General features: G+C 40.3%; 1 non-coding gene across 1 annotated transcript; it reads right to left on the bottom strand.

Annotated features, from left to right (window-relative positions):
* Positions 1-235: 235 nt before the first annotated feature.
* LOC129479934 (U6 spliceosomal RNA) lies at positions 236-340 on the bottom strand. The gene has a single exon (XR_008656860.1). It is a non-coding gene; the product is annotated as a U6 spliceosomal RNA (small nuclear RNA).
* Positions 341-11,220: the final 10,880 nt, after the last annotated feature.

The raw sequence follows: 11,220 nt of genomic DNA, 5'->3' as shown, positions 1-11,220 counted from the left end.
TAAACCCATCAGATCTCGTGAGACTGTTTTACTATCACGAGAATAGCAGGGGAAAGACTGGCCCCCATGATTCAATTATCTCCCCCTAGGTCCCTCCCACAACACGTGGGAATTCTGAGAGATACAATTCAACTTGAGATTTGGGTGGGTACAGAGCCGAACTGTATCAATCACCTCCAAAAGTTTTCTTGTGTCCCCTATGCTGTTCTTTTTTTTCTTTTTTTTTTTTTTTTTAGAAAATATGGAATGGTTCATGAATTTGCATGTCTTCCCTGGGCAGGGACCAGGCTAATTTCTGTTATCATTCCTATTTTAGTATATGTGCTGCTGAAGTGAGCATTCCAACCCTTTTTTTGCGATAAGAGCACTTAACATGAGATTTATGTTTAAACAAAATGTTTAAGTTTACAATACGGTATTGTTAACTATAGGCAGTATGTTGCACAGCAGATCTTATTCATCTTGTGTGTAAAATGTTGCAGCCATTACGGAAAACAATATGGAGATTCCTGAAAAAAATTAAAAAATAAAACTACCATAGTACCTGCAACCTCACTTCTGGCTATATATCCAAAAGATTTGAAATCAGGATCTCAAAGAGATATTTGCCCTCCTATGTTTATTGCAGCATTATTCACTGGCTTAGTTTATTTGCTGCTGCTATAACAAAATACCGCAGACTGGGTATTTTATAAAGGAAAGAAATTTATTTCTTACAGTTCTGGAGACTGGGAATTCCAAGAGCATGATGCCAGTTATCGGCTGGTAGGAAGTATCACGTGGTGAGTGAACATATAAGACAGAGAGAAAAGTGAGCCAAACTCATCTCTTTTTTTTTTAACCAGGACCCTACTCCTTTGACAACTAACCCACTCCCATGATAACAGTATTAATTCATGCATGAGGGCAGAGACCTCATGACGTTATCATCTCTTAAAGGTCTTGCCTTTCAATACTGTTACAATAGCAATTAAATTTCAACATGAATTTTGGCAGGGACATTCAAACCATAGCATTCACAGTAGCCAACATATGGAAACAACCTTAATGTCCATTGATGAATGAATGGATAAAGAAAATGTGGTAAATCCACACGATGGAATATTTTTCAGCATTAAAAAAAGAAAGAAATCTTTTCATATGCACCAACATGGATAAACCTGGAGGACATTATGCCAAGTGAAATAAAGCAATCATGGGAGGACAGCTATTGTATCATTCCAGCTCTAACTCTTATTAGCTGTGTGATTTTTGAACCTAAGTTATTATAGCTGTAAAATAGGAATGATACTCCCGCCATAAGAGGGTGAATGAGAAGACACTATCAGAACATTGAACTGTGCACTGTGTGCACTGAATCTGTCTTGGAAAAGTCACTCTGTCAAATGTTGGTTGTTGGTTGTACCACAAAGCCTCATATTCCATATTCCTCTGGGGGATTAGTGGGCCAAGGTTTGGCCATTGAAATAGCAAATTAGTTTCCAAACTCATTGTTTCCAGGAAAATTATCTTTTCAAAACAGTGATGGTGTTTCATGTCTCACAAACCACAGAGTTTATTGTTCATCATTTCTGCTTCACAAAAAGTGCTCTTTTTTATGTTTTTAATATATTCCAAGAAAAATTAAAGATGTTTCCACGGTTAAAAAAAAAAACAAACCACTTTTGAAATCTAGAGGTGGTCAAATTTAATAAAATTAGACATAGGCAGCTAGAAAACGTTTTTTTTTTTTTTTTTTTTTGAGATGGAGTCTCGCTCTGTTGCCCAGGCTGGAGTGCAGTGGCACAATCTTGGCTCACTGCAAGCTCCACCTCCCGGGTTCAGGCCATTCTCCTTCCTCAGCCTCCTGAGTAGCTGGGACTACAGGCACCTGCCAGCATGCCAGGCTAATTTTTTTGTAGAGACGGGGTTTCACCGTGTTAGCCAGAATGGTCTCGATTTCCTAACCTCGTGATCCACCCGCCTCGGCCTCCCAAAGTGCTGGGATTACAGACGTGAGCCACCGTGCCTGGCCTAGAAAACTTTTCTTCAACATTGTAATACGAGTAAGTCTGCTGTGGTATTGTTTGTTCTGCATTCAGTGATTGATTCATTGACTCACACGCTCAGCATCTGCTGAGTGACTAGAGTTGAGTATAGGGGTGGAGAGATAAGATGAATAAGGTATGATTCCTCTGCCCTCTCTTCCCTGTACCTTTTTTTCCAGGAAGCAGGCTTGTAAACTAACAATATGTTAGCTGTACACAAAAGATTACAGGAGCCAGACCTGGGGGTGCCAACTCTGGCTGAAGAAGTTGAGGATGGTTTCCACGGGATGGATCTCAGCTCTCCCAAAGCGCTTCAGAGCTCTTACCCCTACAACACCTTCATTATGATGTGGTGTAGATACAGGCTGGCTCCACCCTCAGGGCATGCACTGCTGGTCAGACAGGCAGGTGATTTAAAGACATTCTTCTTACCACTGTCAGCAGTAGGGCCTAAAGCTTGGTCAGAAGGCAAAATGAAACTGTTAGCAAAGCGAAGCCTGGGAATTCCAGATCCTGGATCCTTATGTGCCCATTGTAACTCAGAACAGCCTTTGGCACGTGTACAAATGGGTTCACTAGGCTAGAGAAATAAGACCTTTGTTTGTGAGTACAGGTTGAGTATCCCTTATCTGAAATGCTTGGGATCAGAAATGTTTTGAATTTCAGGTTTTTTCAGATTTTGATATATCTGCATGTATGTAATGAGATATCTTGTGGATGGAATACAAATCGAAACACAAAATTCATTTATATTTCATGTACACCTTCTGCAAATAGCCTTAAGGTAATTTTATACGATATTGATTATTATATTTATATGATAATATTTGTACGATTATTTATACAATATTATAGTGATTTTGTGTATGAAACAAAGTTAGTGCACACTGAACCACCAGAAAGCAAAAGTGTCACTATCTCATGTTGGTGCTCAGAAAATTTTGGATTTTTGAGTGTTTCAGATTTTGGATTTTCAGATTGGGGCATTCAACCTGTGTTTTTAAGAGATTGATGGATGAGGGGAATAGTCATTTTCTGATCACCTAGATCAGAATCATTTGTGGATGCTTGTTGAAAAGCAAATTCCGGGTCAGGTGCAGTGGCTCACGCCTGTAATGCCAGCACTTTGGGATGCTGAGGTGGGCAGATCACTTGAGGTCAGCAGTTTGAGACCAGCCTGGTCAACATGGTGAAACCCCATCTTTACTAACAATACAAAAATTAGCCGGTCGTGGTGGCGGGTGCCTGTAATCCCAGCTACTCGGGAGGCTGAGGAAGGAGAATCGCTTGAACCTGGGAGGCGGCTGTTGCAGTGAGCCAAGATCTCGCCACTGGACTCCAGCCTGGGTGACAGAGCAAGACTCCTTCTTAGAAAAAAAAAAAAAAAAGCAAATTCCTATTCTTCATAATAGAAGAACTGAGTCACAATCTCTGGGATTGGGAACTGGCAATTTGTTTTTGACCAGTTTCCTGGTTAATTTTACATACAACCTAAAATTTATGAATCACCAGTATAAGAGAAAGAACATATAGCTCAAAGTCAACAGTTCTGGTTCTATGGCTTGGGCACATCATTTTACTTTTTTGAGCTTCAGTTTCCATGCTGTAAAATGGGGCTTGAGAACTGTATTTCCCTTGCAATGTGGTTGTTAGATTGAAATAAAATTATGTGGGTGATGTCACCTCATAATAATAAAATGCCTTGCAGTGCTAAGTCATTGTTATTACTTTTCAAGACAGTGCATTTTCTTTTCAAAGAGCTTTTAACTGAATGAAAGTCCTTTTATAAATTGGTTGAGAGGTGTGTGGAATAGTCTTTAAGGCTTCTGGTCCTAGTTCTAACTTTGGAGATACTGTCAACATTATCAATTTACGTTGAATACGATATGGTTTTGATATACAATGATAAAGACTCCCTTGGATTTCTTTATGAGTCTAGCCTAGGAAGAGATATGTAAATAAATAATTTCAATGCAATTTGAAAATAATAATTATAATGGTCATAATAAAAATATTTAAATCAACAATTATTATAATTAACATATTTTGAGCATTATGATGTTCCTGGAACTCTGCTAAGTGATTATATTTTCTCATTTAAGCCTCATTACTACCCTGTAAGATGGGCATTATTATTTGCATTTTACAGATAATAAAATTGTGGCCCAATGAGGTAGAATGACTTGCTCAAGGGCGTACAGTCATAAATAGAAGAGCTCAGATCCAAATCCAAGTCTTGGTTGGGTGTGGTGGTTCACACCTGTAGTTGCAGCACTTTAGGAGGTGAGGCAGGAGGATTGTTTGAGGCCAGAAGTTCGAGACTAGCCTGGGCAACATTAAACAAAAGACCAAAAAAACCCTTAAACTCTATCTGTCTGATTCTATCTTTCTCCTCTTTCTATTGGTCTGTAGAGTTTCCAGCAAACTGTTAGGTTTGCATTTGCAATTCTGAGACCTAAGTCCCTAGGCTGAAAGAATCCTCCTTAATGCAGTAACTTTCAAAATCTTGACAGTAATCCACAGTGAGAACTTGATCTTACATCATGACTCAATGCACATACACACATACACAAAGGTACACACGTGTGTGTATGTATACCTGTCATAAAAAAACACTCAATACTCATTTTTACTGTGATGGTTTTTCTTTTCTTCCTTTTTTTTTTTGTCTGAGACGGCGTCTCACTCTGTCACCAGACTGGAGTGCAATGGTAGAATCTCGGCTCACTGCAACCTCCACCTCCTGGGTTCAAGCGATTCTCCTGCCTCAGCCTACTGAGTAGTTGGGACTACAGGCGCACGCCACCACACCCAGCTATTTTTTGTATTTTTAGTAAAGATAGGGTTTCACCATGTTGGCCAAGATGGTCTCAATCTCTTGACCTCAGATGATCCGCCCGCCTTGGCCTCCCAAAGTTCTGGGATTATAGGCGTGAGCCACCATGCCCGGCCTTGTTCCTTTTGTTTCATAAAAAATGTTTGTGGTGACTCCATTGATCTGATTACTTTTTGATGGGTCTGACTTATGGCTTGAAAATCCCACCCTAAGGGATATTGAAACCAGGTCTCTCTTTTATAGATGTGAAGACTGTGACTGGAGAGGGCAAACAATCTGGGGAGGGTCTAATTGGTAATCAGCAGGAATCAGCTACCACATGGCTAGCCAAGAGTTTTGTAATTTCTGTTTTTTCCCTATTCATAGGTTCTAAAATGACAGTCCTGTTAACAGAAAGAACAATCATTTTGTGGTCCAGCTGCCCTTGATTCAAATCTGAGTTCCACCCTGTCTAGCTATATGACTTGATGTATGACTTCATCTCTCTGAGCCTCTTTTCCTCTCTGGACAAGGCAGGTAACAATACCAGTGAGGAGGCTTGTGAAGGTGAATTGATATTAAGGCCCAGTGCCTGGCATACATTATGTGCTTAACATAGGGGAGACACCACAGGTAACTGGGGGAAATGTTAAGTAAGGGACAGTGAAGACTGAGAGTCACTTGTTAGGTGGTCATGAATGCAACCTCATTGGTTTCCAGAATCCAGTGCAGCCTTAAGATTTGAGATGCGGAGATAACATTTGTATATGTTTAGCAGTGTGGTTCAGTGGGGGAAAATGCTGGCCTTTGATCCAAACAGATGTGGCTATGAATCTCAGCTCCAGAACCTTCTAGCCTCAATCAACCTGTTTCTTCATCTGTAAACTGAAATATTAAAACTTCCTTCAAGAAGTTATTGTGGGATTCAACAAGGTATTTTCCCAGTATTTACCCCTTCCTTTCATAAATGGCCTAGAAATTTTATGGATCACCTTTGATTTTACCTTTTTATTATAGAAATTTTTGAACATACAAGAAAGTAAAAAGCATCCATATACTGATTCATATACACCAAGTTTCCTGAATTATGAAACCCGTTTGCATTGAATAGTTTAGTCTCTCCCCACAGTTGGCTAACATAGTGCCTAGCTGATAGTAAGCATTCAAGAAATATTTGCTGGTTGAATGAATGGATAGGGGATGAAGAATGACAAACCTCACTTCTGTCACCAATTACTTATAGCAGGAACCCAAACTCAAATGACTTCAGGGGCCAGACAGTCAGTGTAATTGGGTGAATTATGCTGGGGTAAGACAATAAGGAGTGAAGGGAGGATATATGGCTTCTAAAGGAACTTGAACTTAAATAAATTTTAACACTCTATGAAGGTCCACTCTCAAAAATCTGTGGGCTATCCATGATCTCTGATTTTTAGAATGCCTGTTACATGATTTGCACCATACTAGGCATTGAGACAAAGATATATCATGGACCAGTGAAAGGTAAACTGGAGAGTCCCACAGACCTAATCACCTGCTAAGTTGCTTTGGTTCACTAAGCCTCAGTGTTCTATCTGCAAATGCAAGTGATGAGACTGAATCTGCAGGATTGCTTAGGAGATGGTGGTAGGCAGCCTCTGAGATGACCCCCAGTGATTCCCCACTTCCTGTTACTCTCACTCTTGTGTGATCTCTTCCCCTTAAGTGTAGGCTCAATTTAGAGAGTTGCTTCTAATGAATAGGATATGGCAGAAGTGATGGGATGTCATTTTCAAGATTAGGTTATAACAATTGTGGCTGCTTTGTTGAGTGCTCTTGCTGTTGCTTGGATTGTTCACTCTGGAGGAAGCCCTGTCCTGAGGGAGTCCTCTGGAGAGTCTCATGTGAGTGAGCTGGGGAATGAATTTTCTAAGACCTACCAATAACCATATGTGGTGAGCTCAAATGCAGATCCTCATCCAGCTGAGTCTTCAGATGACGCCACTGCCCCAACCCACACCTTGACTGCAACCTCATGAGAGACCTTGAGCCAGTGGCACCTAGGTAACCAACACTCACAGTTTCTCAACCCACAGAAACAATCACTTGTTATGTGTGGTAACAGCCACTAAACAAGAAATCTTGATACCCTATAAACAAATGCTATGGCAAAAAAAAATGTACATGGAGTGTAGGAACCTGAAGGAGAGAGCTTCTAATACTGGAGTCAGAGAAAGATTCACAGAAGAAATGAGTATTGGGTTACATAAGATGACTAAGAATATGAGGCAGATAAATAGAATAAGAATATGCTTTGTAGGGGGAACAGCCAAGACACAAGCAGTGAAAGGAACAGCAAGTGTGGATGGTGTGGTGGTTACGGGGCAGGAGATGAGACAGAAGGCAGACCACAGAGGACCCTTATTCAGTAAATGTGCTTTATATTTGATTGACATTTCATTTTAGGATGCTCACTAGAATTGCATACTCAGAGAAGTAGGAGAGACCGTGGAAGTAAGGTAGTTCTTTGCCCACCTCCACTGTCTTTTCCAGGTAGTCCTCAAGAGAAAGTTAACTAAGATATTCACTAAGGGCTGGCATGGTGGCTTATGCCTGTAATATTTGTACTTTGGGAGGCCAAGGCGGGAGGATCACTTGAGCTTAGGAGTTCACAATCAGCCTGGGCAACATGGTGAGACCCCATATCTATAAAAAAATACAAAAATTAGCTGGGCATGGTGGCACATTCTTGTAATCCCAGCTCAGCTACTCTAGATGCTGAGGTGGGAGGATTGCTTGAGCCTGGGAGGCAGAGGTTGCAGTGAGCCGAGATCATGTCACTACACTTCAGCCTGGATGGCAGAGTGAGATCCTGTCTCAAAAAAAAAAAAAAAAAAATTATTAAGGTGTTTACCTAAGTCCATTGTCAATTATCTTATTGTTAAATAGACAAGGCAAGCAGCTGAGGAGGTTCATTTGACCCAGGTCATCTTGTATGAAAGTCCATACCTCGCACTTCTGCTGGCACCACTTTTGTTATGTAATAAAATCATGCTCCTCTTGAGCAGCTGGAATTTCCTTTAATCTGACAGACATTATGAATCACACATCTCTGATAAGGGTTTCCTACTTAGCCTGTGGAAAACTCAAGTTAATTTGTGTCCCAACTTCCTACTCTACCTTGGGAGAATCAGTCTTCCTCTGGCTTCATGCAACTATTCTAACTTAATTTTGCCACTCCCATTACTTTTTAAGACTATTTTCGTTGTATTGTATTGCAGATTTTTAAAATAGCTACTTCAAGATTTTTTGGGGAGTGGGATGTGGTAAACATAAATGTATATAAAGGGTTCTATTAATTCTTTGGAAATGAAAATGAGGAAAAGAAAGAATGACGCCTCATCTCCCTCAGTAGATACTTGAATTCCTACATTCTTAGGAAATACTACGAAAAGGAATGAAAGGTTTTGGGAGAAGATGGACAGTTACTTTTAGCACATGCACATTTGAGGTCCTCTGGAAACAGAGCTGTCCAACACTGAATTGGTTAGGTATGTAAGGAGCTCAGGAGTGAGGTAGATTCTGGAGAGAAAGTTTAGAAGTCATCACCCCAGTTGTTGAAGCCAATGGAGGAAAGAGACAGTTCTTTAAGAGTGGTGGCCTAGCCTCAAATGACAGCAATAGAAAGAGAAAAGATGTATGATCCTTTAAGAACGCAGAAATTATCCCATGACTGATGGCATACACATGTACGTACCCATTCACCCAAGCAGCTCACAAGTGAATTATATAACACCACATTGACACCTAATTTTAAATCATATGAATAGACATGAAGTGCCAATTTACACTCAGCACTAGAAATTCTTTCTGGGATATGTATTTATAGATTCATTTTCTTTTCTTATTGAGTTTATAAATCATTTATTTCCCTGTGGTTTAAAAACAAACATACAACATTATTTGGAGAAGTGATGGTCTGCTATAAAAGTTAGATGGTCAGTGCTAATGGGGAAATTTTGATCGCTTCAGGGTTGTTCTTTTCCATGCCTGGCACATGCAAGATGAAGCTAATTTGTATTATGAAATATAATGTGTTCTCTTTTTATTTTATTGAAATGCTTTAAAACTTAAGATCAGAGCTGGGTTAACAATATTTTCCAAGTAAAACACCATGAAGTACAAATATTACCAAGGACCTCCAAGTTCCCTGTTAAGTGCCCTATACATTTACCTGAAAAGGGATTTTTAAAAGTTTCCTCTATTCCTTACTCCCCACTCAGTGCTGGTTAATTAACCAATCATAGAGAAAAGATGAAAGTATGTGAACCTCAAATCCTTGTGTTCTGGAAAAAAAATATAGTCACAGAATAATGAAAATAAATTTCAACTAATGAGAACCAGGAACAATGACCACTGGAAATAGTGAAAACAGTTGGATCAAACAGGTAAAAACTTCACAGAAAATTAGCAGTGCATTGGTCTGGCTTTGCTTCTGTGTCTCCTTAAGGCCTATGTCTTGGTTGGATGACTTATTGGTGGGAGCAGGGGGAGCTCTTTTCTTCAGAGCACATGGTTTAAATGTTCTTTCAACTTTGTTGGCTAACAGGTTGTTTAATATGCCTTTTCACCTGGCTTCCACCTCTTTACATACATATTAAAAGTCCCTGCCTTGTGCCGCAGTCCACCATCTGGAAACAGCCTGTCCCTTATTCAGCCAGCACAGACACTCCATCCTCCCTGATATTGCATAGCAGGGAGATGAGGTTTAGAGTTGTATGACTTGCTTGACTTGGAAGTGGAACTGGATTTGTTCCATTTTAAATGCTGCTTGTGGCAGTCTATGGCAGGCAAAACTTTTGTCCTCTTTCTAGGTATTAGGGTGGGATAAATTCTCCAGCCTTCTTTGCAGTTAGGTTGGGGCTTGCGTTGGAGTTCTTGCCAACGGAATGTGCACAGAAATGATGTCCACTAGTGGTTCTCACGCGATAATGCATATAATGAGTCATCCCATCACTCAGGGATCTTGTTGAAATGCAGATTGATTCAGTAGGTCTTGGGTGAGGCCCATGATTCTGCAGTTCAATAAGCTCTTAGATAATAGTAGTGCTGCTGGTTTTATGGACAACACTTCAAGTAGTAAGAACGTACACCAATTCCAACCTGGCCATGAAATATCATGTGCAGTCTTCCAAGATTTCTCAACTTTATCTGTACAGCTACAAGTAAAGCACTTGGAATGGCAAAGTGCTTCCCTCAATGGATGGAAGGAGACTGGATCCCTCTGACACTGACTGGAAGAGCTCTGCTAAGCAAAGCTGCGAGCTCATGAAAGACTGTGAGGAGAGTAAGAGGTAACCTTTTATTGTGTTAAGTCATTAATGTCAGGGTTTACTTGTTACTACAGCATGGCTTCCTCTAACACCTCCTCTTATCAACTGCCTTTTCTGAGTCTTTCCTTGACTCATGATTTTGAGTTAACTTAGTAAACTTACCAAAGGCTGACTTTGCACCAAGAATCATTATAGGTATTGGACAATTTAGAAGATGGAGGAGGTGAAGTCATTTTTTCCTAAGGAGCTGGGAGAGGAGATAAGAAATGGGATCAAATAATGAACAACAAGTTTCAAAGGGATCAGAGTCCAATAAAACCTGCTGCCTGAGCTCTTAAGAGAGAAATGGAAATCCTAGTTGTGGACATCAGGCTTTCTAGAAGTGATTGTACCAGCATCAGCCTTGAAAGGTGAGTAGAGTTTGAATTTATAACGATTAGGATAAGAGCACATTGGAGGAGTTAAAGTCAGGAAATGGTAGGAAGGTACACAGGAAATGTGGGACTTACCATTGGGATCCAGTATAGGGTGAAGAATTGGAGTCATGGTATATCCAACAGAAATGAAGGTCAAGGTTGTATCATAGAATACTTTGAATGGCAATTTGAGGAGCATGGATTTATCCTGAGGATAGAAGAGAACTCTTGGGTTTCAGTAGGAGTATGATCTCACTGGATATAATGAGGAGGGGTGTGTGGCTCTGGTACCACACTGTCCCTACTCCCAGGGTCTGTTGCAATAGTTCAGGTATAAGAGACTGAGGTCCAGCAAACTAACACAGGAATAGGAAACCAAACACCACGTGTTCTCACTCATAAATGGGAGCTGAACAATGAGAACACATGGACACAGGGAGGGGAACTTCACACACTGGGGCCTGACGGGGTGTGGGGAGAAAGGGGAGGGAGAACATTAGGACAAATACCTAATGCAAGCAGAACTTAAAACCTAGATGACAGGTTGATAGGTGCAGCAAACCACCATGGCACATGTATACCTAGGTAACAAACCTGCACGTTTAGCACATGTATGCCAGAACTTAAAGTAATATTAAAAAAAAAAAAAA

Source organism: Symphalangus syndactylus, chromosome 3 (genome assembly GCF_028878055.3).
Source record: "Symphalangus syndactylus isolate Jambi chromosome 3, NHGRI_mSymSyn1-v2.1_pri, whole genome shotgun sequence".
Taxonomy (NCBI): Eukaryota; Metazoa; Chordata; class Mammalia; order Primates; family Hylobatidae; genus Symphalangus; species Symphalangus syndactylus.
Note: the sequence above shows the minus strand (reverse complement) of the source record. Positions and strands in the feature narration are given on the sequence as shown.